Raw genomic sequence first — 25,463 nt, 5'->3', positions numbered from 1 at the left:
CACAGCCTTCCCCGACATCTTGGAGGCTGCGACAATGGCCAAGGGGCTGACTACCCCAGCCATCGCCCTCATGCACTCCTCGATGGTCATAGTGGGGTGAGTGTAGCTCTTGACCCCGTTTTAAAGAGGAAAGGATCTCTCAGAGAGCGAGGGGGGAGACAGAGAGAGTGACAGAGGGAGAGAGAGAGAGAGAGGGGGTGGGGTTGGGAAAGTGGGAAGCTGTGAGGGCAGGTCTCCCCTCACAGTGTTGGCTGGGTGTTTTGCTGGGGTGCACCCCCCGGATGGTAAATACAAAGTGATAGAGAATTCAAGCTCTGCAGCTCAGCTGCAGTTTTGAGAAAACACAGACCACATTGCATTAAGTCATCAATCAACTTGACATTTTAGCACCTTGGGTAGCGAGCCAATTAAAGGTTAACAGACTATCAAATGAGCCAATAAGGTCAAAGAAGGCGATCTCTTTTCTATAAATTGAACCAGGTATAAGTACAGCCATTTTGGCCATGTGGTCTCAGAAGGACAAAGGCCTGGCTTAAAGCCAAGAGCTTGTTGCTGCTGCCAGAATAAAATTACATTAAAACTACAACCGGAGCTCGTATTTCGTTGGAAATTAAGAGATCTAATACAAAGTCTTTTAGATGATCTTCGGGTGGGGGGAGAAGATGTCTTCACCTGGGGCAGCTGGAGCCACCCAGGCACAGCACTCCCAATGATGTTAATTGGGGTGATTAACAAGTCTTCACCCAGGTAGCTCCAGCTAACCCAGGCCAGGCAATGGGGGAGGGGTGCTTCAGTGGTGTGTAGGGCCTAGTTGAGGGCAAGACCCCCACACACACTTCAAAACACACGCACACCCCCCGCGATGTTCCAGCCCTTAAGTTTATCTTCTTTCCTCCCCCACCCAAAAAAAAAGTCTTTAGGGAGGGTGTCCGGGGTGATACGTATCATTACTTTGGTGCCCTTAAAGTCTCGACATTTGGTTGAAAAAGTGGCTCGAATTTCTGTAGGACATAGAAACAAAGAAACATAGAAACATAGAAAATAGATGCAGGTGTAGGCATTCGGCCCTTCGAGCCGCACCGCCATTCAATGAGTTCATGGCTGAACATGCAACTTCAGTACCCCATTCCTGCTTTCTCGCCATACCCCTTGATCCCCCTAGTAGTAAGGACAACATCTAACTCCTTTTTGAATATATTTAATGAATTGGCCTCAACAACTTTCTGTGGTAGAGAGTTCCACAGGTTCACCACTCTCTGGGTGAAGAAGTTTCTCCTCATCTCGGTCCTAAATGGCTTACCCCTTATCCTTAGACTGTGACCCCTGGTTCTGAACTTCCCCAACATTAATAAGAACATACGAACAGAAGAACATAAGAATTAGGAACAGGAGTAGGCCATCTAGCTCCTCGAGCCTGCTCCGCCACCCAACAAGATCATGGCTGATCTAGCCGTGGACTCAGCTCCACTTACCCGCCCCCTCCCCATAACCCTTAATTCCCTTATTGGTTAAAAATCTATCTATCTGTGATTTGAATATATTCAATGAGCTAGCCTCAACTGCTTCCTTGGGCAGAGAATTCCACAGATTCACAACCCTCTGGGAGAAGAAATTCCTTCTCAACTCGGTTTTAAATTGGCTCCCCCGTATTTTGAGGCTGTGCCCCCTAGTTCTAGTTTACCCAACTAGTGCCTCTATCCTGTCTAACTCCTTCATAATTTTAAATGTTTCTATAAGATCACCCCTCATCCTTCTGAACTCCAACGAGTAAAGACCCAGTCTACTCAATCTATCATCATAAGGTAACCCTCTCATCTCCGGAATCAGCCGAGTGAATCGTCTCTGTACCCCTTCCAAAGCTAGTATATCCTTCCTTAAGTAAGGTGACCAAAACTGCATGCAGTACTCCAGGTGCGGCCTCACCAATACCCTGTACAGTTGCAGCAGGACCTCCCTGCTTTTGTACTCCATCCCTCTCACAATGAAGGCTAACATTCCATTCGCCTTCCTGATTACCTGCTGCACCTGCAAACTAACTTTTTGGAATTCATGCACAAGGACCCCCAGGTCCCTCTGCAGCATGTTGTAATTTCTCCGCATTCAAATAATATTCCCTTTTACTGTTTTTTTTCCAAGGTGGATGACCTCACATTTTCCGACATTGTATTCAATCTGCCAAATCTTAGCCCATTCGCTTAATCTATCTAAATCTCTTTGCAACCTCTCTGTGTCCTCTACAAAACCCGCTTTCTCACTAATCTTTGTGTCATCTGCAAATTTTGTGACACGACACTCAGTCCCCTCTTCCAGGTCATCTATGTATATTGTAAACAGTTGTGGTCCCAGCACCGATCCCTGTGGCACACCACTAACCACCGATTTCCAACCCGAAAAGGACCCATTTATCCTGACTCTCTGCTTTCTGTTAGCCAGCCAATTCTCTATCCATGCTAATACATTTCCTCTGACTCCGCGTACCTTTATCTTCTGCAGTAATCTTTTGTGTGGCACCTTATCGAATGCCTTTTGGAAATCTAAATACACCACATCCATCGGTACACCTCTATCCACCATGCTCGTTATATCCTCAAAGAATTCCAATAAATTAGTTACACATGATTTCCCCTTCATGAATCCATGTTGCGTCTGCTTGATTGCACTATTCCTATCTAGATATCCCGCTATTTGTTCCTTAATGATAGCTTCAAGCATTTTCTCTACTACAGATGTTAAACTAACCGGCCAATAGTTACCTGCCCTTTGTCTGCCCCCTTTTTTAAACACAGGCGTTACATTAGCTGCTTTCCAATCCGATGGCACCTCCCCAGAGTCCAGAGAATTTTGGTAGATTATAACGAATGCATCTGCTATAACTTCCGCCATCTCTTTTAATCTCTTTTGAATTTCGTTCCACAGATGAAATGGCATGCACATTCCCCCATTTCCAGTTCATCTCGGCTAACCAGCTCCTCCCCAAGAGCGCGGGACCATTCCCCGGGACAATCCAGAGTGGCAGCCAGTTCTCCGATCCATTGTGTGTTCGATCCATTGTGTTTGACCACCAAGTTTGCACTGCCTAGTACTGGGATGATCTCTCTGGTGTATGTCCGTAACTGTGTGTCAATGCGCTCCAGTTTGGGCCTGTTAGCTTTGAGTGGTAATAGTTTTTCAAATTGTTGGGCACTCATAAGTGACTGGCTGGCTCCTGTGTTCAGCTCCATGCGTACCGGGATGCCATTTAATAGAACTTTCATCATCATAGGTGGCGTTTTGGTATACGAGCTGTGGACGTCTGCCATATGAACCCGCTGGACTTCAACATCCAAGCATCACCCTGCCTTGCAGACCCCTCGTCTGGTTCCTCTGCCTCGTAAACTAGCCTCACTACAGGCTTTCTGCACATTCTGTCCAGATGTCCACTGAAGTTACAGATTCTACAGATAAATTGCTGAAACCTACAGGTTTTCGCAGCATGTCTGCCACTGCACCTCCAGCATGAGCTGAGATTGTTGTGAACAAAGGAACTGTTAACAGGCATTCCTCTCTTATTGTCTCTTTGATTACTCCTGAGCACTCTGCTGCTGAGTGTCAATGGTTCCATCCCGGGACGCATTGTCCCTTGTGATGGCGTGAATTGCCGATCCCCCTGCCATTGTCTCTGTTGCTGGCCCACCCTAGAGTCTGTTGCTGCCTGGGCGGTGTCAAATTGCCCTTGCCTGCCTGCGGGGTTCTGAATCTCATTTACAATGTTAACTCCCTGGTCCATCGCCACGTTGGAACCAGGGCTGCGCACGTAAATTATCTTGGTCTCCTCTTCCCCTGCTATGAAGGTCTGAGCTATCAACGTTGTCCTTTCCAAAGTCAAGTCTTTGGTCTCAATAAGCTTCCTGAAAATCTCGGCATGACCAATGCCCTCAATGAAGAAATCCCTTAACATCTTCCCCTTCCGGCATCTGTGAACTTAGAGGCTGGCCAAACGGCAAAGGTCTGCAATGAAGTCCGATATGCTTTGTCCCTCCTGACGCCGGTGTGTGTAGAACCGGTGCCGGGCCATGTGTACACTACTCGCCGGTTTGAGGTGCTCAATGATCAGAGTGCTGAGCTCTTCAAAAGACTTGTCCACCGGCTACTCGAGTGCGAGCAGGTCTTTCATCAGCGCATACATCTTGGATCCACAGCTGGTCAGTAGATGCGCCCTCCGCTTGTCAGCTGCTTCCTCTCCCAGCCAGTCCTTCGTGACAAAGCTCTGCTGGAGCCTCTCAGTGAAATCGTCCCAGTCCTCACCAACACAGTACCGTTCATCTGTGCTACCGGTGGCCATCCTCTTGGGTTGTTAATTCCCGTTTCTCGTTGCCAAATGTGGTGTCTTTACACCTTACTATAGAATCACACGAGGCATGTACTGCAGACAAAGTCACTACGTGACCTGAACCTTTATTCCCAGGACCAATAAGTGCTGACCCTGCGTGGGACCTATCTTTATATACCTGGATGACCAGGTGAGGAGTGTCTCCCACAAGTTCACCCCCTGTGGTCAAGGTGTGTATTACTCAGGTGTCTGCAGTGTACAGTGTTGTTACATAAAGGTTACAGTTATGTGAAGGTTACAAACATGACACAATCCATTCGGCCCAACCAGTCCATGCCGGCATTTATGCTCCACTTGAGCCTCCTCCCGTCTTTCTTCATCTAACTCTATCAGCATGTCCCTCTATTCCCTTCTCCCTCATATGCTTTTCTAGCCTCTCCTTAAATACATCGATACTATTCACTTCAACCATTCCCTTTGGTAGCAAGCTCCACATTCTCACCATTCTTTGGGTAAATAAGATTCTTCTGAATTCCCTATTAGATTTAGAACATAAGAACATAAGAAATAGGAGCAGGAGTAGGCCATATGGCCCCTCGAGCCTGCTCCACCATTCAATAAGATCATAGCTGATCTGATCATGGACTCAGCTCCACTTCCCCGCCCACTCCCCATAACCGTTTATCATTTAAGAAACTGTCTATTTCTGTCTTAAATTTATTCAATGACTCAGCTTCCACAGCTCTCTGAGGCAGCGAATTGCACAGATTTACAACCCTCAGAGAAGACATTTCTCCTCAGCTCTGTTTTAAATGGGCGGCCCCTTATTCTAAGATCATGCCCTCTAGTTCTAGTCTCCCCCATCAGTGCAAACATCCTCTCTGCACCTTGTCAAGCCCACTCATAATCTTATATGTTTCGATAAGATCACCTCTCATTCTCCTGAATTCCAATGAGTAGAGGCCCAACCTACTCAACCTTTCCTCATAAGTCAAACCCCTCATCCCCGGAATCAACCTAGTGAATCTTCTCTGAACTGCCTGCAAAGCAAGTATATCCTTTCATAAATATGGAAACCAAAACTGCACGCAGTATTACAGGTGTGGCCTCACCAAACTCTTGTATAGCTGCAGCAAGACTTTCCTGCTTTTATACTCCATCCCCTTTGCAATAAAGGCCAATGGTATCTTGGCCTTCCTGATCACTTGCTGTGCCTGCATACTATCCTTTTGTGTTTCATGCACAAGTACCCACAGGTCCCACTGTACTGCAACACTTTGCAATCTTTCTCCATTTAAATAATAACTTGCTCTTTGATATTTTTCTGCCAAAGTGCATTTCTTGGTGACTATCTTATATTGATGGCCTCTAGTGTAAACACTCTCTCTGTATCCACTCTATCAAAATCTTTCATAATTTTAAAGACTTCTATTAAGTCATCCCTCAGCCTTCTTTTTTCAAGAGAAATGAGACCTTTCCTGATATGTACACCCTCGCAATTCTGGTAACATACTTGTGAATCTTCTCTGCATCCTCTTCAGTGCCTCTATATCCTTTTTATAATATGGCGACTAGAACTGTACATAGTACTCTAAGTGTGGTCTAACCAAGGTTCTATACAGGTTTAGCATAACTTCCCTACTGTAGTGGAGTATTACAAAGATACTCAACACAAGTCTATTTTGGAGAAGAGAATCGTTTATTATAAAGTACTCGATCGAGGGAAAGACAGCTTCGACACGAGTTCAGTAACTCGGTGACCCAAACCAGCCATTCTCTCCAAACAATCGTTGGGTTACTGTTTTGATACAGTCAGAATACATACAAAATCATCAAGTTCTGCGCCGGAGGCTTTCATTTATTGTTTCCCTGCCATGTCAAAAAATTTTCGCCTACCTACTCTGATTAATTGGTTAATACAATTATATTGACGGCAAGCTTCGTTACCTCCCCTGTGCACCTTTTATCTGATAAGTTACGTGCCACATCATTCTCAGGTCTGCGAACTCTTCTCCTCTTGGCCTAACTGCTTTCAACTAATTGAGATGTTCTTCAATCGTCTTTTGTTTCCCGTAATCTCTTACCACCCCATGTGACCTAGCCTTGGAGTGTATTTTTACCAACTGTCTGGTTTATACTGTGATAAGATGATCTATCTTCCTGAGAGTTCTAATTTTATCATTTTCCCTGTGTTCGTTGCATGTATTTTTTTTCTCACAGCCTTTCTTTTGGTTTATAAATTTTACTTAATTAGGTCCCCTTTGATGAATTAGGTTACCTCTACTTAAATTTTTTTTCTACAATCCACCATTTGGTCAGATGGTACCCCAAATACCCACCCTGACCAATAATTTTCCTTTCCCTATCTTGATTCGTGTGTCTCCCGCCCCGGTTTCATTGATCAGATGATAGGATTGGGATACTCACGACTCATATCAGGTACTCGTGCCGTTGTTGTCGTTGCTCCTCCGGCTTCATCAGTTCTTTGTTAATGGCCCTAGCCAAGGTTTTTATTCTGTACCTCTTGTATCTGCCTGCACATTCTGCCAGGAGTATCAGTACCACTCCCAGCTGCACTATGACTAACACATGGGATATCATTCGAATCCAAGGGTGTATGTGCAAAGTTGTAGAACCAGCTCACCACGGTGGTTCAGCCAGTTCTGTATCAATGTCCTTTTGTAGTTTGTCGATTTGTTCCTCTGAGACAACATATTTAAATTGTTGTTCAAACACATTCCTTTCCAGTGTCAACTGCTCTTCGCTCAACTTAGATATCGGTTTTCCTTGTGGCTCCTCAAAACCTTCGTACACCTTTTTTATCGTACCTACCACCATTCTGTTAATGGTTTCTTCCTCCAGCTCGGGACATCTTGCATATCCTTTTATGTTGATTTCGTGCTTAGGCTTCAGACAGGTGTTAGGGCGTCTGATGGGGCATGTTGTTTCCCCTCCCACAGTCAGGTTAGCGACTGTAGTGCTGATGCACCACTGCCCGTCTCCTTGTGATGCTGCTGTGGTTTCATCGTCCAAAGCCCATGGTGTGATGCTTCGGACGCATCCCTTCGCTTGGCCATATCCACAATCATCCTCGTCCTCCTGAAATGACTCTCGGCATAACACAACCTGGTTATTATAATAACAATTCGTTATAGACACACCCTTGGTCTTATTCCCACTTTTAATAACATAATGATGCAGCTTGTGGTACCTTACTCGTGTTTGGTTTCTTACTTCCCCGATGTTTGTAACCTCATATAGACCTTGTTCTTCAGTAAGGTTACACTGTGGAATGTTTACTACGAATCCTATTATGTTCTGGTAGCCAGTGATGCATCTATTCTCAGGGACACATACGTGGCTATTCCTCCAAACCTGACAGGCTTGGCTAGGATTTTTAACCAGCGTCCAAGTTTTAAAAACATCATTAGTTATCCAGTTCGGGGTCCCTGTTCTGTAACTGTTCTCAATTATGTTCCACTGAGACCAGAATCCATGCTTCATACAACGGCCGCACTTGCCTTAGCGGTTCAGTCGTTCAATAGATTAATAGTTTTTGCATGGTCTCTCAAGGTGTGGGTTACCTGCAGTATCTCCCATTCGGCCCCAATCCCTAGTTGGGCCTGCAGCTTGTTGTTATCATCTCCTCTTTCTAACAGCCCTTTTAGGGTATGGGTTAAAGTACTGACTTGCCCGTCTATGGCCTGAAGGTCTATTGTGTTGAGACCCCGGCCGCATAGCCCACACCTGCCATTTCTAATATTCCCCTCTTTCTCCTCGTCTTTCGGGTTACCACGAATTTCATGGTGTTAGATTCTGGCCCTTTCAAGACTCGTAGTGTCAGATTCATATCTAGTGCTATCGTGCTGAGCCCACAGAAACTGGGGATAGTTATACCTGTCAGGTTTAGTAATAGTATTATCACCCGCTGTCGCACCCCGAAGTGGATTCTGTCTTTTGTTCGTTTCATCAACAACCTCCCCGGAGCCCCCCTAGTCATATCCGGGCATCCCAGGGGTTCCTTGGCAGGGAGGTGGGGGGGCAGTAGTACCAGGGGCTGTGGTAGTTGGTGGGGCAGTGGTGGTGGGTTTAACTCAGGGAACAACCTCCCAGCACCGATCACCACTGGCCCCATTCGTGCATTGGGAGGGCGGGCATAACTTCTGCTCATCCTGATCTTGCTGACGTACTCCTGAGAATTGAGTGAACTGTGGTGCGCACCTTATCTGCACTCCTTCCTTCCGGGTGCATTGCTTTTGTCTCTTCTCCCCCCCTCCCATCCCAGGCTACCTGACATACCGTGGTCTCATTTACCCAAATTGTCAACTTGGTATAGGCCCATCCCCCCGGGTGTTTGAAACCCTTTGTATACCGTTTTAGGGACATCATTCCCACGCTGCACCTTAAGTGCACTGTTGTTTCAACCGTCACCATCAGCTTTCCGGCATCACAACCAATGTCACCCGAATCCGTGCAATACACGCCTTGCTGTCCCTCAGTCGGTTGTCCCTGTGTTATGGTAGCTTCTTCCAGGCTGGTGAGGATTGAGGCACCTGTCAGGATCTTTGCAACAAGCCACATTTTTTCCTGTTGAGAGATTACAGCCTGGCCATCCTCATCATTTCTCTTTCAACCCGATTGTTTGCACCGTTTCTCCGGACATGTGCACTTTCCCAGATCCATTTTATTATACACATGTCTAGCCACTGATTACCACCTCATATGGTCCGCTCCACCTAGGTGCGAATCCTGGTTTATCTGCCACTTCCTCAAACATTACCTTAGCCCCACCTCGGAGATTATAGCCGAGGTATTTGTCCCATTGTCTTTATCCTCCTCTCTCTGTCTTTCTCGGACCTCCTGTCGCATACCTTTCAACTGCTCACTCAATTCCTTCACATACTTCCTGATTCGACATCGTAATGGTCCTAATTCTGCCCCTCCTGTAACTATTCCCTTGGGTAACTTCATTGCGCGTCCGGTCATTAATTCATACGGGTATTAATCCCGTGGTCCGGTTTGGGTTGGCGCGCAACCTCATTAATATTGTGGGTAGTAATTCTGGCCAGGATTGTCTGGTTTCCTGTATTCAAAAACAAGTGACAGTTTATAAACTATCTTAACATACAAGTGCTCGCAATTCAAGTTCTCGCAAATCATTTCCAAGGCTACTTCCATATCTTATCTCGTCTCCCCCAAATGTTATTTCTGTCTTTCATCAGAGAAAATGGTATTTTATAGATTGTTTCCAAACTTTTTAGCTTTATTTCTTTTTTTAAAAGAGGTCAGATTTTACAAATTTGCATACAATGGAACTGTAGGCTGGCATCATTGGTCAGTGCCCACATTAAACATTTTATTTAGCGAGTCCTTTTGATGAACAACATTCTTTCAATAGATCTCTGTCAGATCAACACACAAAAAAAATCTCAAACACCAAAATAGTTTTAAAGAGGCTCAATTTTAAATGTATCTCAGTATTTTGTTGTGTCTTTTCTTAACCAGTGGTACTTGAAACCTTTACAATAAAATTAACTCTTTACTGTTCCCATCCAAATTGCTGCTCCCCTTTTGTACTATTTGTGTTTATTTTTGAATTAAAAATGTCAAGTATGGCAATACTGTTTTTTTTAAATATTCAAATTTTCATTTATGCTTACAGTTTAAACTTATTACCATTAATCCTGCTTTGGCTGTTTTCTTATTTTTCTGTTTCTCTCACCATAATTTCTGTTTGGCCTGCTCTATTTTAGGATCCCACCTGTCACTTAACATAGTAATTATTAATCAGTTTCACTGTATCAAATATCACCTGTCTCTCTGCTTGGTTTCTCTTAAACCCAGAGTCTACAGCCCCACTGATACTTTCCTATCAATTTAAACTGTATTCTTCGATACTGATTGTCCCTCGCGAGAGTCGACAATCTCACCGATACCTTATAATCTCACGTTTGGGCCTGTCTCCCCCTTAGAAACATAGAAACATAGAAAATAGGTGCAGAAGTAGACCATTCTGCCCTTTGAGCCTGAGCCCACATTCAATATGATCATGGCTGATCATGCAACTTCAGTACCCCATTCCTGCTTTCTCTCCATGCTCCTTGATCACTTTAGCCGTAAGAGCCACATCTAACTCCCTTTTGAATATATCTAATGAACTGGCCTCAACAACTTTCTGTGGTAGAGAATTCCACAGGTTCACAATTCTCTGAGTGAAGAAGTTTCTCCTCATCTCGGTCCTAAATGGCTTACCCATTACCCTTACACTGTGACCCCTGGTTCTGGACTTCCCCAACATCAGGAACATTCTTCCTGCATCTAACCTGTCCAGTCCCGTCAGAATTTTAAATGTTTCTTCTAAATTCCAGTGACTATAAGCCTAGTCGATCCAGTCTTTCTTCATATGGCCGTCCTGCCATCCTGGGAATCAGTCTGGTGAACCTTCCCTGCTCTCCCTCAATAGCAAGAATGTCCTTCCTCAGATTAGGAGACCAAAACTGAACACAATATTCAAGGTGAGGCCTCACCAAGGCCCTTAACAACTGTAGTACGACCTCCCTGCTCCCATACTCAAATCCTCTCGCTATGAAGGCCAACATGCCATTTGCCTTCTTCACTGCCTGCTGTTCCTGCAATGCCACCTTTCAATGACTGATGTACCATGACACCCAGGTCTCATTGCACCTCCCCTTTTCCTAATCTGTCACCATTCAGATAATATTCTGCCTTCGTGTTTTTGCCACCAAAGTGGATAACCTCACATTTACCTACATTATACTGCATCTGCCATACATTTACCCACTCACCTAACCTGTCCAAGTCACCCTGCAGCCTCTTCGCATCCTCCTCACAGCTCACACTGCCACCCAGCGTAGTGTCATCTGCAAACTTGGAGATAGTACCTTCAATTCCTTCGTCTAAATCATTAATGTATATTGTAAATAGCTGGGGTCCCAGCACTGAGCCCTGCGGCACCCCACTAGCCACTGCCTGCCATTCTGAAAAGGACCAGTTTATCCCGACTCTCTGCTTCCTGTCTGCCAACCAGTTCTCTATCCACGTCAATACATTACCCCCAATACCATGTGCTTTAATTTTGCACACTAATCTCATGTGCGGGACCTTGTCAAAAGCCTTTTGAAAGTCCAAATACACCACATCCACTGGTTTTCCCTCGTCTACTCTATTAGTTACATCCTCAAAAAATTCTAGAAGATTTATCAAGCATGATTTCCCTTTCATAAATCCATGCTGACTTGGACCAATCCTGTCACTGCTTTCCAAATGCGATGATATTACATCTTTAATAATTGATTCCAACGTTTTCCCCACTACCGATGTCAGGCTAACCAGTCTATAATTCATTGTATTCTCTCTCCCTTCTTTTTTAAAAAATGGGGTTACATTTGCTACCCTCCAATCCATAGGAACTGATCCAGGGTCGATAGACTGCTGGAAAATGACCACCAATGCATCCACTATTTCTCGGGCCACTTCCTTAAATACTCTGGGATGCAGACTATCAGGCCCTGGGGATTTATCAGCCTTAAATCCCATCAATTTCCCTAACACAATTTCCTGACTAATAAGGATTTCCTTCAGTTCCTCATTCTCGCTAGACCCTCTGTCCCTTAATATTTCCGGTAGGTTAAAACAGAAACATAGAAACATAGAAACATAGAAAATAGGTGCAGGAGTCAGCCATTCGGCCCTTCGAGCCTACACCGCCATTCAATGAGTTCATGGCTGAACTTGCAACTTCAGTACTCCATTCCTGCCACCTTGCCATACCCCCCGATCCCTCCAGAGGTAAGGACTACATCTAACTCCTTTTTGAATATATGTAGTGAATTGGCATCAACAACTTTCTGTGGCAGAGAATTCCACAGTTTCAACACTCTCTGGGTGAAGAAGTCTCTCCTCATCTCGGTCCTAAATGGCTTACCCCCCCCATCCTTAGACTGTAACCCCTGGTTCTGGACTTTCTCAACATTAATAATAAACATAAGAACATAAGAATTAGGAACAGGAGTAGGCCATCTAGCCCCTCGAGCCTGCTCCGCCATTCAACAAGATCATGGCTGATCTGGCCGTAGACTCAGCTCCACTTACCCGCCCGCTCCCCATAACCCTTAATTCCCTTATTGGTTAAAAATCTATCTATCTGTGGTTTGAATATATTCAATGAGCTAGCCTCAACTGCTTCCTTGGGCAGAGAATTCCACAGATTCACAACCCTCTGGGAGAAGAAATTCCTTCTCAACTCAGTTTTAAATTGGCTCCCCGTATTTTGAGGCTGTGCCCCCTAGTTCTAGTCTCCCCAACCAGTGGAAACAACCTCTCTGCCTCTATCCTGTCTATCCCTTTCATTATTTTAAATGTTTCTATAAGATCACCCCTCATCCTTCTGAACTCCAATGAGTAAAGACCCAGTCTACTCAATCTATCATCATAAGGTAACCCCCTCATCTCCGGAATCAGCCTAGTGAATTGTTTCTGTACCCCCTCCAAAGCTAGTATATTCTTCCTTAAGTAAGGTGACCAAAACTGCATGCAGTACTCCAGGTGCGACCTCATCAATACCCTGTACAGTTGCAGCAGGACCTCCCTGCTTTTGTACTCCATCCCTCTCACAATGAAGGCCAACATTCCATTCGCCTTCCTGATTACCTGCTGCACCTGCAAACTAATCTTTTGGGATTCATGCACAAGGACCTCCAGGTCCCTCTGCACCGCAGCATGTTGTAATTTTTCCCCATTCAAATAATATTCCCTTTTAGTGTTTTTTTTTCCCAAGGTGGATGACCTCACATTTTCCGACATTGTATTCCATCTGCAAAACCTTAGCCCATTCGCTTAACCTATCTAAATCTCTCTGCAGCCTCTCTGTTTCCTCTGCACAACCCGCTTTCCCACTAATCTTTGTGTCATCTGCAAATTTTGTTACACTACACTCTGTCCCCTCTTCCAGGTCATCTATGTATATTGTAAACAGTTGTGGTCCCAGCACCAATCCCTGCAGCACACCACTAACCACCGATTTCCAACCCGAAAAGGACCCATTTATCCCGACTCTCTGCTTTCTGTTCGCCAGCCAATTCTCTATCCATGCTAATACATTTCCTCTGACTCTGTGTACCTTTATCTTCTGCAGTAACCTTTTGTGTGGCACCTTATCGAATGCCTTTTGGAAATCTAAATACACCACATCCATCGGTACACCTCTATTCACCATGCTCGTTATATCCTCAAAGAATTTCAGTAAATTGGTTAAACATGATTTCCCTTTCATGAATCCATGTTGCGTCTGCTTGATTGCACTATTCCTATCTAGATGTCCCACTATTTCTTTCTCAATGATAGCTTCAAGCATTTTCCCCACTACAGATGTTAAACTAACCGGCCTATAGTTACCTGCCTTCTGTCTGCCCCCTTTTTTAAACAGAGGCGTTACATTAGCTGCTTTCCAATCCGATGGTACCTCCCCAGAGTTCAGAGAATTTTGGTAGATTATAACAAATGCAGCTGCGACAACTTCCACCGTGCTGACGTGCTCAGACATATGATGGACACCACCCCACTCCAAACCAGCCCCTACACCACTTCAAACAGCCCCCCAAAGTGCTGGGAGGCAGTGACAAAGTTAAAGTGACGAATTTCCCGCATCGGCCCTCCAACTCCCGCGGGGCAGTGATAATTTGACTAATTCGAATTATCCACCCAAAACGGAGTGGTGGGCAATTTCCAGCCCTTTATTCAATGATTATTTCTAGTTCTATTAATTAGCTAAGTATTAAATTTAATACAGTACTTTATAGTTTCCCGTACCTAGTTTAAACGACCATTGGGGCTGGTTCTGGGGGAGGTGGGATCTGTACAGGCCGGATGGGTTGCACCTCAACAGAGCCAGGACCAATAATCTCATGAAGAGGTTTGCTCGTGCTGTTGTTGAGGGTTTAAACTAATTTAGCAGCGGGGCACCAGGATGTAGCATTCGAAAGGAGAAACAAAGGGCACAAAGGATTGGGAGAGACGGATAACACTAAAGCAAGAAGTAGTAAGGTTGGGTCAGACTAAGAGAGAACACAGGATGGTCTAGGATAGGTTTACAGTGTATGTATGTGAGCGCATGAAGCGCAGTAAACAAGGTTGGTGAGCTGCAGCGCAAATAGCCACATGGGAATCTGATGTCATGGCGATAACGGAGACCTGGCTCAAAAAAGGACAGGATTGGGTATTAAATTTTCCTGGATAAAGGGTGTTCAGGAAAGATAGTAGGTGGTGTGGCTGTATAGTTAAGGAGAATGTTACAGGTCTGGAGAGAGAGAATGTCTTGGAGGGGTCAAGGCCAGAATCTATATGGTTTGAGTTAAGAAACAATAGAGGTGCCATTACACTACTAGGTATATTCTATAAGCCACCGACTAGTAGAAAAATATGGGGGAGCAAATTTGTAGAGAAATTAGAGAGATGCAGGAATTATAGAGAAGTGATAATGGGGGACTACACTTTTCCTCATATAGATTGGGATAGTAACGGTGTAAAGGGTAGAGAGGGGGAAGAGTTTTTGAAGTGTGTTCAGTAGAACTTTCTTGATCAGTATGTTTTCGTCCCAGCGAGGGAGGAGGCATTGCTGGATCTGGTTCTGGGGAATGAGATGTGTCAGGTGGAGCTAGTGTCAATAGGGGAACATTTAGGGAACAGTGATCATAGTATCATAACTTTTAAATTAGCTATGGAAAAGAACAGGGAGTAATCTAGAGTACAAATACTTAATTGGAGGAAGGGAAATTTCAGTGGGATGAGAACGGATCTGACCTGGGTAAATTGGAATCAAAGATTGGCAGGTAAAACTATAATGGAACAATGGGCTGCCTTTAAAGAGGAAATAGTTCGGGTACAGTGCAAAGTCAGAGCTCCCTGGATGATGAAAGAGATAGAGAGTAGGGATTAAGCAGAAAAAGAGCACGTATGATAGATATCAGGTTGAGAATACATCTGGGAATCAGGCTAAATATAGAAAGTTCAGAGGGGAAGTGAAAAAGTAAATAACAGGGACAAAGACCGGGTATTAGAATGGAATGGCAGCTACAAAGCTAGGTGGGAATGTAAGTTGTGAGGACGATGCAAAGAGGCTTCAGGGGAATATAGACAGGCTAAGTGAGTGGATAAGCACATGGCAAATGGAATATAATATGGAGAAATGTGAAGTTATCCACTTTGGTCGGAAAAATAGAAAAGCAGAGCATTTTTTAAATGATGAGAGATTGGTCAGTGTTGGTGTTCAGAGGGACCTGGGGGTTCTTGTACTGCAATTATATCATCATAGGCATTCCCTCGAAATCGAGGAAGACTTGCTTCCACTCTAAAAGTGAGTTCTCAGGTGACTGTACAGTCCAATACGGGAACTACAGTCGCTGTCGCAGGTGGGACAGACAGTCGTTGAGGGAAAGGGTGGGTGGGAGTCTGGTTTTCCGCACGCTCATTCCGCTGTCTGCACTTGGTTTCTGCATGCTCTTGGCGACAAGACTCGAGATGCTCAGCGCCCTCCCGGCTGCTCTTCCTCCATTTAGGGCGGTCCTGGGCCAGGGATTCCCAGGTTTCGGTGGGGATGTTGCACTTTATCAAGGAGGCTTTGAGGTTGTCCTTGAAATGTTTCCTCTGCCCATCTGGGGCTCGTTTGCCGTGTAGGAGTTCCAAGTAGAGTGCTTGCTTTGGGAGTCTTGTGTCGGGCATGCAGATGATGTGGCTTGCCCAATGGAGCTGGTCAAGTGTAGTCAGTGCTTCGATGCTGGGGATGTTGGCCTGATCGAGAACACTGACATTGGTGCATCTATCCTCCCAGGGGATTGCAGGATCTTGCGGAGGTAGCGTTGGTGGTACTTCCCCAGCGCTTTGAGGTGTCTACTGTATATGGTTCACGTCTCTGAGCCATATAGGAGGGCGGATATCACTCCTGCTCTGTAGACATAAGCTTGGTGCCAGATTTGAGGTCCTGGTCTTCAAACACTCTTTCTCAGGCGACCGAAGGCTGCGCTGGCACACTGGAGGCGGTATTGAACCTCATCATCGATGTCTGCCCTTGCTGATAGTAGGCTTCCGAGGTATGGAAAATCCCAAGATATACAATTATATAGAGCCCTGGTGAGATCTCACCTGGAGTATTATGTACAGTTTTGGTCTCCTTACCTGAGGAAGGATATACTTACAACAAAGATTTACCTGACTGATTCCTGGGATGGGGGATTGTCCTATGCGGAGAGATTGCATAGACTAGGCCTATGTTCTCTAGAGTTTAGAAGAATGAGAAGTGATCTCATTGAAACATACAAAATTCTGACAGAGCTTGACAGGGTAGATGCAGGGAGGATGTTTCCTCTGGCTGGGGAGTCTAGAACCAGGGGTCACTGTCACAGAATAAGGGGTCAGCCATTTAGGACTGAGATGAGGAAAGATTTCTTCACTCAAAGGGTGGGTGAATCTTTGGAATTCTCTACCCCAGACGGCTGTGGAGGTTCAGTCGTTGAATATGTTCAAGACAGAGATCAATAGAGTTTTGAATATTAAAGGATATGGGGAAAGTGCAAGCAAGTGGAGTTGAGGTAGAAGATCAGCCATGATCTTACTGAATGGCGGAGCAAGCTCGAGGGGCCAAATGGCCGACTCCTGCTCCTAATTCTTATGTTCTAACATAAACGGGAATCCAAAAGTCTTCCATAGGCATATCAATAGTAAATGGGTAGTAAGAGGAGGGGTGGGGCTGAATAGGAGCCAAAAAGGATATGCAAGGGTGGATGGGATAAGAATTGATAAAGAGGAGATACTAGAAAGGCTGGCTGTATTTAAAGTAGATCAGTCACCAGAACAGGATGGGATGCATCCTCGGACCCTGAGGGAGGTTAAGGAGGAAATTGCGGAGGTACTGGCCATAATCTTCCAATCCTCCTTAGATACGGGGCTGGTGCCAAAAAAGGGTGTTAAGATAAATGCAGCAACTACAGGTCACTCAGTTGAAACTCGGTAGAGGGGAGAGTTTTAGAAACAGTAATCAGGGACAAAATTAACTGTCACTTGGACAAGTGTTGATTAATTAAGGAAAGCCAGCACGGATTTGTTAAAGGCAAATCGTGTTTAATCAACTTGATGGAGTTTTTTGATGAGGTAACAGAGAGGGTTGATGAGGGCAATGCGGTTGATGTGGTGTACATGGATTTCCAAGAGGCGCTTGATAAAGTGCCACATAATAGGCTTGCCAGCAAAGTTGAAGGCCATGGAATAAAAGGGACAGTGACAGCATGGATATGGAATTAGCTCAGTGACAGGAAACGGAGAGTAGTGGTGAACGTTGTTTTTCGGACTGGAGGAAGGTATACAGTGGTGTTCCCCAGGGGTCGGTACTGGGACCACTGCTTTTCCTGATAAATATTAATGACTTGGACTTGGGTGTACACGGCACAATTTCAAAATTTGCAGATGACACAAAATTTGGAAATGTAGTGAACAGTGATAGACTTCAACAGGACATGGACAGGCTGGTGGAATTAGCATGGCAGATTAAATTTAACTTAGAAAAGTGTGAAGTGATACATTTTGGTAGAAAGAGGAGAGGAAATATAAACTGAAGGGTACAATCCTAAAGGAGGGGCATGAACACAGATATATAGAAACATAGATATTTACAGCGCAGAAGGAGGCCATTTCGGCCCATCGTATCTGCACCGGATGACAAAGAGCCACACGGCCCTCGGTCAGCAGGCCTGAAAGTTACATATCTTCCAACCTTACCTTACATACCTACGAACAATGAACAATGGCAGAAAACGTTATGTGCACATAGAAACATAGAAAATAGGTGCAGGAGTAGGCCATTCGGCCCTTCGAGCCTGCACCACCATTCAATAAGATCATGGCTGATCATTCACCTCAGTACCCCTTTCCTGCTTTCTCTCCATACCCCTTGATCCCTTTAGCCGCAAGGGCCATATCTAACTCCCTCTGGAATATATCTAACGAACTGACATCAACAACTTTCTGTGGTAGAGAATTCCACAGGTTAACAACTCTCTGAGTGAAGAAGTTTCTCCTCATCTTGGTCCTAAATGGCTTACCCCTTATCCTTAGACTGTGACCCCTGGTTCTGGACTCCCCCAACATCAGGAACACTCTTCCTGCATCTAACCTGTCCAGTCCCGTCAGAATTTTATATGTTTCTATGAGATCACCTCTCAGTCTTCTAAACTCCAGTGAATACAGGCCCAGTCGATCCAGTCTCTCCTCATATGTCAGTCCTGCCATCCCGGGAATCAGTCTGGTGAACCTTCGCTGCACTCCGTCAATAGCAAGAACGTCTTTCCTCAGATTAGGAGACCAAAACTGAACACAATATTCCAGGTGAAGCTGGGCAGACAGTGAAGAAGAAGGAAAAGAGTGCTAGTTTCCATTATATAGAACGCCTGTATGACAAAACGACCCTACTGTGACTGAAAGTTTAATAGCGCGGTCAAAATGGAGGCTCTTCAATTAACAGCCAGGGAAAGAAGTGTTGGCTTTCTGCAGTGAGATTGTAAATCCCTTTGTGAAGGTTAAATTAGGGCCGATTTCAACATCAGTGGGATAATGGAAGTTTGGGGGGGCTGGGGGGTGGGGGAGGTGTTGGTGGGATGGTGGTGAATGAGTGGAGTGTACCTGCCTGTGGTTGCCTGAGGCCTGAGCCATTTTGAGGCCCCGGGGCTTAATTACATGCGATTTACTGGAGCCAAATACTGGCTTCCCGGGCGGGAGGGCGAGAAGCCGACCGACAGTCGGATCGGGGCGGGGCATGACAGAGCATTCAAGGGGGAGGTGACCTGAGATGAACCTGCAGGGGGCCAGAGTTTACTGAGGGCCCTGCTCCTCATGGCCCCTCCAAACAACCCTGAAACATGAACCCAATTTGAGCGACCTCTAATGGTCCCTTTAAGGACCGCTGGGTTAGGTTGCTCAATACCTGGTACATCATCATATTCATAGGCGGTCCCTCGAAACAAGGATGACTTGCTTCCATACCGAAAATGGATGAGTTCACAGGTGTTTCAATCATATTCCGGATCCCGAACTACATCCAGAAGGATGGAAGATGCCTGTCCGTGGATTTTTCTAACGTGTGGTGACCGTTGCACACCAGCCACCACACGGGCTTGACAGAGCTAGGTCTTGGTCCAGTGGCAAGTGTTAACCAAGACGACTGGAGACCAGCTCTGCTGCACGGACCCAGTGCGCACACATAACACAGTGTGGGCTGGCCCGTGCTGCCCCTGGGTCCTCGCCTCTTCCGGGCCCCGAACCTTTGCCTCTCCTGGGCCCCGGTCACATCCCTCTCTGAACTCTTGCCGCTCCTTCATCCCAACCTCGCCGCTCCTGCTGTACCTGCCGGCACTGCAGTCAGCCATCGCCCTCCAGCAGCAGCACGCGCTGCTCCCTGCAGTGGCCTCAACACCTGGTACACATGGGTAGACCCCACCCATTTGTACCTCAAAATTGGAGGTCCGTTTATCATGTTACAAATCATGTCTCACCTGAAACAGGTGAGTACTCCACTAGGCCATCTCAGGACCCAGGAGATTAAGGGAATCAAGGGATATGGGGTTAGCACGGGAAGGTGGAGTTGAGGTAGAAGATCAGCCATGATCTCAGTGAATGGCGGAGCAGGCTCGGGGTGGGGGGGGGGCCAGAATGGCCGACTCCTGCTCCTAACTCTTATATTCTTAGCCCAAGAAGGCGGTGGCCAGGCCACCAGTGTACATGGATAAGTAAGTGTCCCAACGCCAATCTTGGGCTGTGACTGCCCAGGTCAAGTTAAAATCGTCCCTCGTCCTTTTTGATCTTGTCCTCATCCATCCTCCATGCATGCACGATTTCTATTCGGAGTCACTGGACCGTGATCAGAAGCAGGAGCCCTGGTTGATACTTTTCCCCTCCCTTGTTCAGAGATGCTGAGGCCAAGTGTAACACCTAACTGAAATCAGGCAACTCAGTGCAGGCTGGGAGTTGAAACAAGGGCCTCACTGGCCTGTTTGGTGCAGTTGAATGTCGAGAGGTACAGTTGCCAACTGAATTACTGGAACTTCTGTATCTTGAGCACACTCGTGTTTGGCTTTCAGCGAAATGCCCCACGTGGAGGAATAGTCCGGCAATACCCAGTGCCAAGGGTCACCCTGAAAAAATGACAGTTTTGAGAGGCACTAAATGGGGTGAAGGACCTTCTTCACTGCCTGGAGCAGAAAGAAAGACTTGCATTTATATAGCACCTTTCACAGCCACCAGACATCTCAAAGCGCTTTACAGCCAATGATCTACTTTGTTTAGTGTAGTCACTGTTGTAATGTGGGAAATGCAGCCAGTCTGCACACAGCAAGCTCCCACAGACAACAATGCGACAACGACCAGACAACCTGCCCCCGACATGCTGACTGAGGGACAAACATTGGCCAGGACACCACTTCCCCACTCTTCTTCGAAATAGTGTCATTGGATCCCTAACATCCACCACATGAAAGGGCAGACAGGACCTCTGTTTAACATCTCATCCGAAAGCACAGCACTCCCCCCACACCGCACCAGAGTGTCAGCCCAGACCTATATCTGAAGACCCTGAAGTGGGACTGGAACTCACAACCCTCCGACACAGAGGCGAGGGTGCTACCCACGGAGCTACAGCTGACACTCTGCACAGAGACTGTCTCACGGGTGCTATAGTTGGTGCTGTTCTGAAGCTCGGGCTGAGGCATATGGATGACACTTTGTATTTGCATATAATCGGGTGACACCGAACCTGGGATGTGTGTCATGTCCATGAGCCCAAACCAACATCTCCCATCTCGATGAGCTCAAAATTCACAATAAAAGATTTTTCCCCTTTGTGTGTATTTCTTTTTATGCACAATCTCTCTTTGATGAGGTCATTATTATTACATTTTCCTTCTTTTTTTTCCTGTCCCATTTTCCCTTGCTCCCTGTGTGAAAGCCTACAACAACAACTTGCATTTATACAGCACCTTTAACAACAACAACAACAACTTGCATTTAGATTGCGGCTTTAACATTGTAAATGTCCCAAAACACTTCACAGGAGTGTTAACAAACAAAATTTGACACCGAGCCACATGAGGAGATATAAGGGCAGATGAAGGAGCTAGGTTTTGAAGAGCCTCTGAAAGATGGAAAGAGAGAGGTAGAGAGGTGGGGAGGTTTAACCTCGTCTATGTTGGCAGGGCAGGTTGAGAAAGCGGTTAAGAAAGCAAACGAGATCCTGGGCTTCATGAATAGCGGTATGGGGGGGGGGGTCATTGCGCCGCACCCCGTTTGGGGACGGTAACAGCCGCGGGGCAGGATTTCCCGCGCCGCTCGCAATATTGGGGTTCCCGCCGTCGAGAGGAAGTGAAGCGCAAATTAACGGACTCCACTTGCTCTGTGGGGCGCGAGTGGGGCGTAAACAATCGGAGAGGGGCACAGTGTAATGCACTGGGACACGGAGCACTGCCGTGTAGAAAGCGCCCTTCCCTTCATTAAAGGGGGGAGCCAAGATGCTGCCTCTGTGGGTCCCTATAAGGACCTCCCCGCGAGTGCCCGGCGGTCAATCGGAGTGTGGGGCTGCCCGATCGTGGCACGGACCCCACAACCACGCTGCAATGGGCCGGATTTTTTTGGTTGAGAGCGTCACTTCCCTTTAACTAGCATTCTGCGAGGGCCCGACAGCCCAGTACCCTCCCCGCGAGGGGTCGACAGCCTGATACCCTCCCCGCGAGGGCCCACAGCCCGATACCCTCCCCGCGAGGAGCCCACAGCCTGATACCCTCCCCGCGAGGGGTCTACAGCCCGGTACCCTCCCTGCGAGTGGTCTACAGCCTGATACCCTCCCTGCGAGTGGTCTACAGCCCGGTACCCTCCCCGCGAGGGGTCTACAGCCCAGTACCCTCCCCGCGAGGGGTCTACAGCCCAGTACCCTCCCCGCGAGGGGTCTACAGCTCAGTACCCTCCCCGCGAGGGGTCTACAGCTCAGTACCCTCCCCGCGAGGGGCCCACAGCTCGATTCCCTCCCCGCGAGGGGCCCACAGCCCGATACCCTCCCCGCGAGGGGTCTACAGCTCAGTACCCTCCCCGCGAAGGGTCTACAGCCCAGTACCCTCCCCGCGAGGCGTCTACAGCCCAGTACCCTCCCCGCGAGGCGTCTACAGCCCAGTACCCTCCCCGCGAGGGGTTTACAGCCCAGTACCCTCCCCGCGAGGGGTCTACAGCCCAGTACCCTCCCCGCGAAGGGTCTACAGCCCAGTACCCTCCCCGCGAGGCGTCTACAGCCCAGTACCCTCCCCGCGAGGGGTTTACAGCCCAGTACCCTCCCCGCGAGGCGTCTACAGCCCAGTACCCTCCCCGCGAGGCGTCTACAGCCCAGTACCCTCCCCGCGAGGGGTTTACAGCCCAGTACCCTCCCCGCGAGGCGTCTACAGCCCAGTACCCTCCCCGCGAGGGGTTTACAGCCCAGTACCCTCCCCGCGAGGCGTCTACAGCCCAGTACCCTCCCCGCGAGGGGCCCACAGCCTGATACTCTCCCCGCGAGGGGTCTACAGCCCAGTACCCTCCCCGCGAGGGGTCTACAGGCCAGTACCCTCCCCGCGAGGGGCCCACAGCCCAGTACCCTCCCCGCGAGGGGCCCACAGCCCGATACCCTCACCGCGAGGGGTCTACAGGCCAGTACCCTCCCCGCGAGGGGTCTACAGCCCAGTACCCTCCCCGCAAGGGGCCCACAGCCCAGTACCCTCCCCGCGAGGGGTCTACAGGCCAGTACCCTCCCCGCGAGGGGTCTACAGGCCAGTACCCTCCCCGCGAGGGGTCTACAGCCCAGTACCCTCCCCGCGAGGGGCCCACAGCCCGATACCCTCCCCGCGAGGAGCCCACAGCCTGATACCCTCCCCGCGAGGGCCCACAGCCCGATACCCTCCCCGCGAGGAGCCCACAGCCTGATACCCTCCCCGCGAGGGGCCCACAGCCCGATACCCTCCCCGCGAGGTGTCTACAGCCTGATACCCTCCCCGCGAGGGGTCTACAGCCCGATACTCTCCCCGCGAGGGGTCTACAGCCCGATACCCTCCCCGCGAGGGGTCTACAGCCCGATACCCTCCCCGCGAGGGGTCTACAGCCCGATACTCTCCCCGCGAGGGGTCTACAGCCCGGTACCCTCCCCGCGAGGGCCCACAGCCTGATACCCTCCCCGCGAGGGCCCACAGCCCGATACCCTCCCCGCGAGGGCCCACAGCCTGATACCCTCCCCGCGAGGGGCCCACAGCCCGATACCCTCCCCGCGAGGTGTCTACAGCCCGGTACCCTCCCCGCGAGGGATCTACAGCCCAGTACCCTCCCCGCGAGGGGTCTACAGCCCAGTACCCTCCCCGCGAGGGGTCTACAGCCCGGTACCCTCCCCGCGACGGGCCCACAGCCCGGTACCCTCCCCGCGAGGGATCTACAGCCCGATACCCTCCCCGCGAGGGGCCCGCAGCCTGATACCCTCCCCGCGAGGGGTCTACAGCCCGGTACCCTCCCCGCGAGGGGCCCGCAGCCTGATACCCTCCCCGCGAGGGGTCTACAGCCTGATACCCTCCCCGCGAGGGGTCTACAGCCCGATACCCTCCCCGCGAGGGGTCTACAGCCCGGTACCCTCCCCGCGAGGGGCCCACAGCCCGATACCCTCCCCGCGAGGGGTCTACAGCCTGATACCCTCCCCGCGAGGGGCCCACAGCCCGATACCCTCCCCGCGAGGGGTCTACAGCCCGATACCCTCCCCGCGAGGGGTCTGCAGCCCGGTACCCTCCCCGCGAGGGGTCTACAGCCTGATACCCTCCCCGCGAGGGGTCTACAGCCCGGTACCCTCCCCGCGAGGGGTCTGCAGCCTGATACCCTCCCCGCGAGGGGTCTACAGCCTGATACCCTCCCCGCGAGGGGTCTACAGCCCGGTACCCTCCCCGCGAGGGGTCTGCAGCCTGATACTCTCCCCGCGAGGGGTCTACAGCCCGGTACCCTCCCCACAATCGGTCGCTGCGCACGGTTATGATGGCGTTCCCAGTTACTGCTGCCGCTAAACTCCAGTGGAGGCGACCCCAATTTCTCCCCCATAGAGTACAAAAGCGTGGAAATTATGATGAACCTGGTTCGGCCCCAGCTGGAGTATTGTGTCCAATTCTGGGCACCGCACAATGCGACAGCCTTAGAGAAGGTGCAGAAAAGATTTATGAGAACGGTTCCAGGGATGAGGGACTTCAGTTACGTGGATAGACTGGAGAAGCTGGGGTTGTTCTCCTTAGAGCAGAGAAGGTTGAGAGGAGATTTGATCGAATTGTCCAAAATCACGAGGGATCTGGACAGAGTAGGTAGAGAGAAACTGTTCCCACTGACAGAAGGCTCGAGAACCAGAGGACACAGATTTAAGGTGATTGGCAGAAGGCGACATGAGGAAAAACTGTTTTTACACAGCAAGTGGTTAGGATCTGGAATGCACGACCTGAAAGGGTGGTGGAGGCAGACTCAATCTCGGCTTTCAAAAGGGAGTTGCATAAGTACCTGAAATAATTATTTTGTAGGGCATGGGGAAAGGGCGGGGGAGTGGGACTAGCTGAAGTGCTCTTGCACGGGCTCAACGAGCCGAATGGCCTTTTCCATGCTGTAACCATTCTATGATTCTATGCACTGCAGCAACTCGCCAAGGCTTCTTCGACAGAACCTCCCAAACTCGCGACCTCTACCACTTAGAAGGAAAAGGGCAGCAGGCACATGGGAACACCATCACCTCCAAGTCACACATCATCCTGACTTGGAAATATATCAACGTTCCTCAGACAGAGAGAGGACATGGTCGAGAGGGGGACAGGGCAGAGAGAGAGAGGAACAGCGGAGAGAAGGATAGTGGAGAGAGAGAAGGGATAGTGGAGAGAGAGAGAGGGATAGTGGAGAGAGGGATAGTGGAGAGGGGGATAACAACATAAGAACATAAGAAATAGGAGCAGGAGTAGGCCATACGGCCCCTCAAGCCTGGTCTGCCATTTAATAAGATCATGGCTGATCCGATCATGGACTCAGCTCCACTTCCCTGCCCACTTCCCATAACCCTTGATTCCCTTATAGTTTAAGA

Source organism: Pristiophorus japonicus, unplaced genomic scaffold, assembly GCF_044704955.1.
Source record: "Pristiophorus japonicus isolate sPriJap1 unplaced genomic scaffold, sPriJap1.hap1 HAP1_SCAFFOLD_810, whole genome shotgun sequence".
Taxonomy (NCBI): domain Eukaryota; kingdom Metazoa; phylum Chordata; class Chondrichthyes; family Pristiophoridae; genus Pristiophorus; species Pristiophorus japonicus.
Note: the sequence above shows the minus strand (reverse complement) of the source record.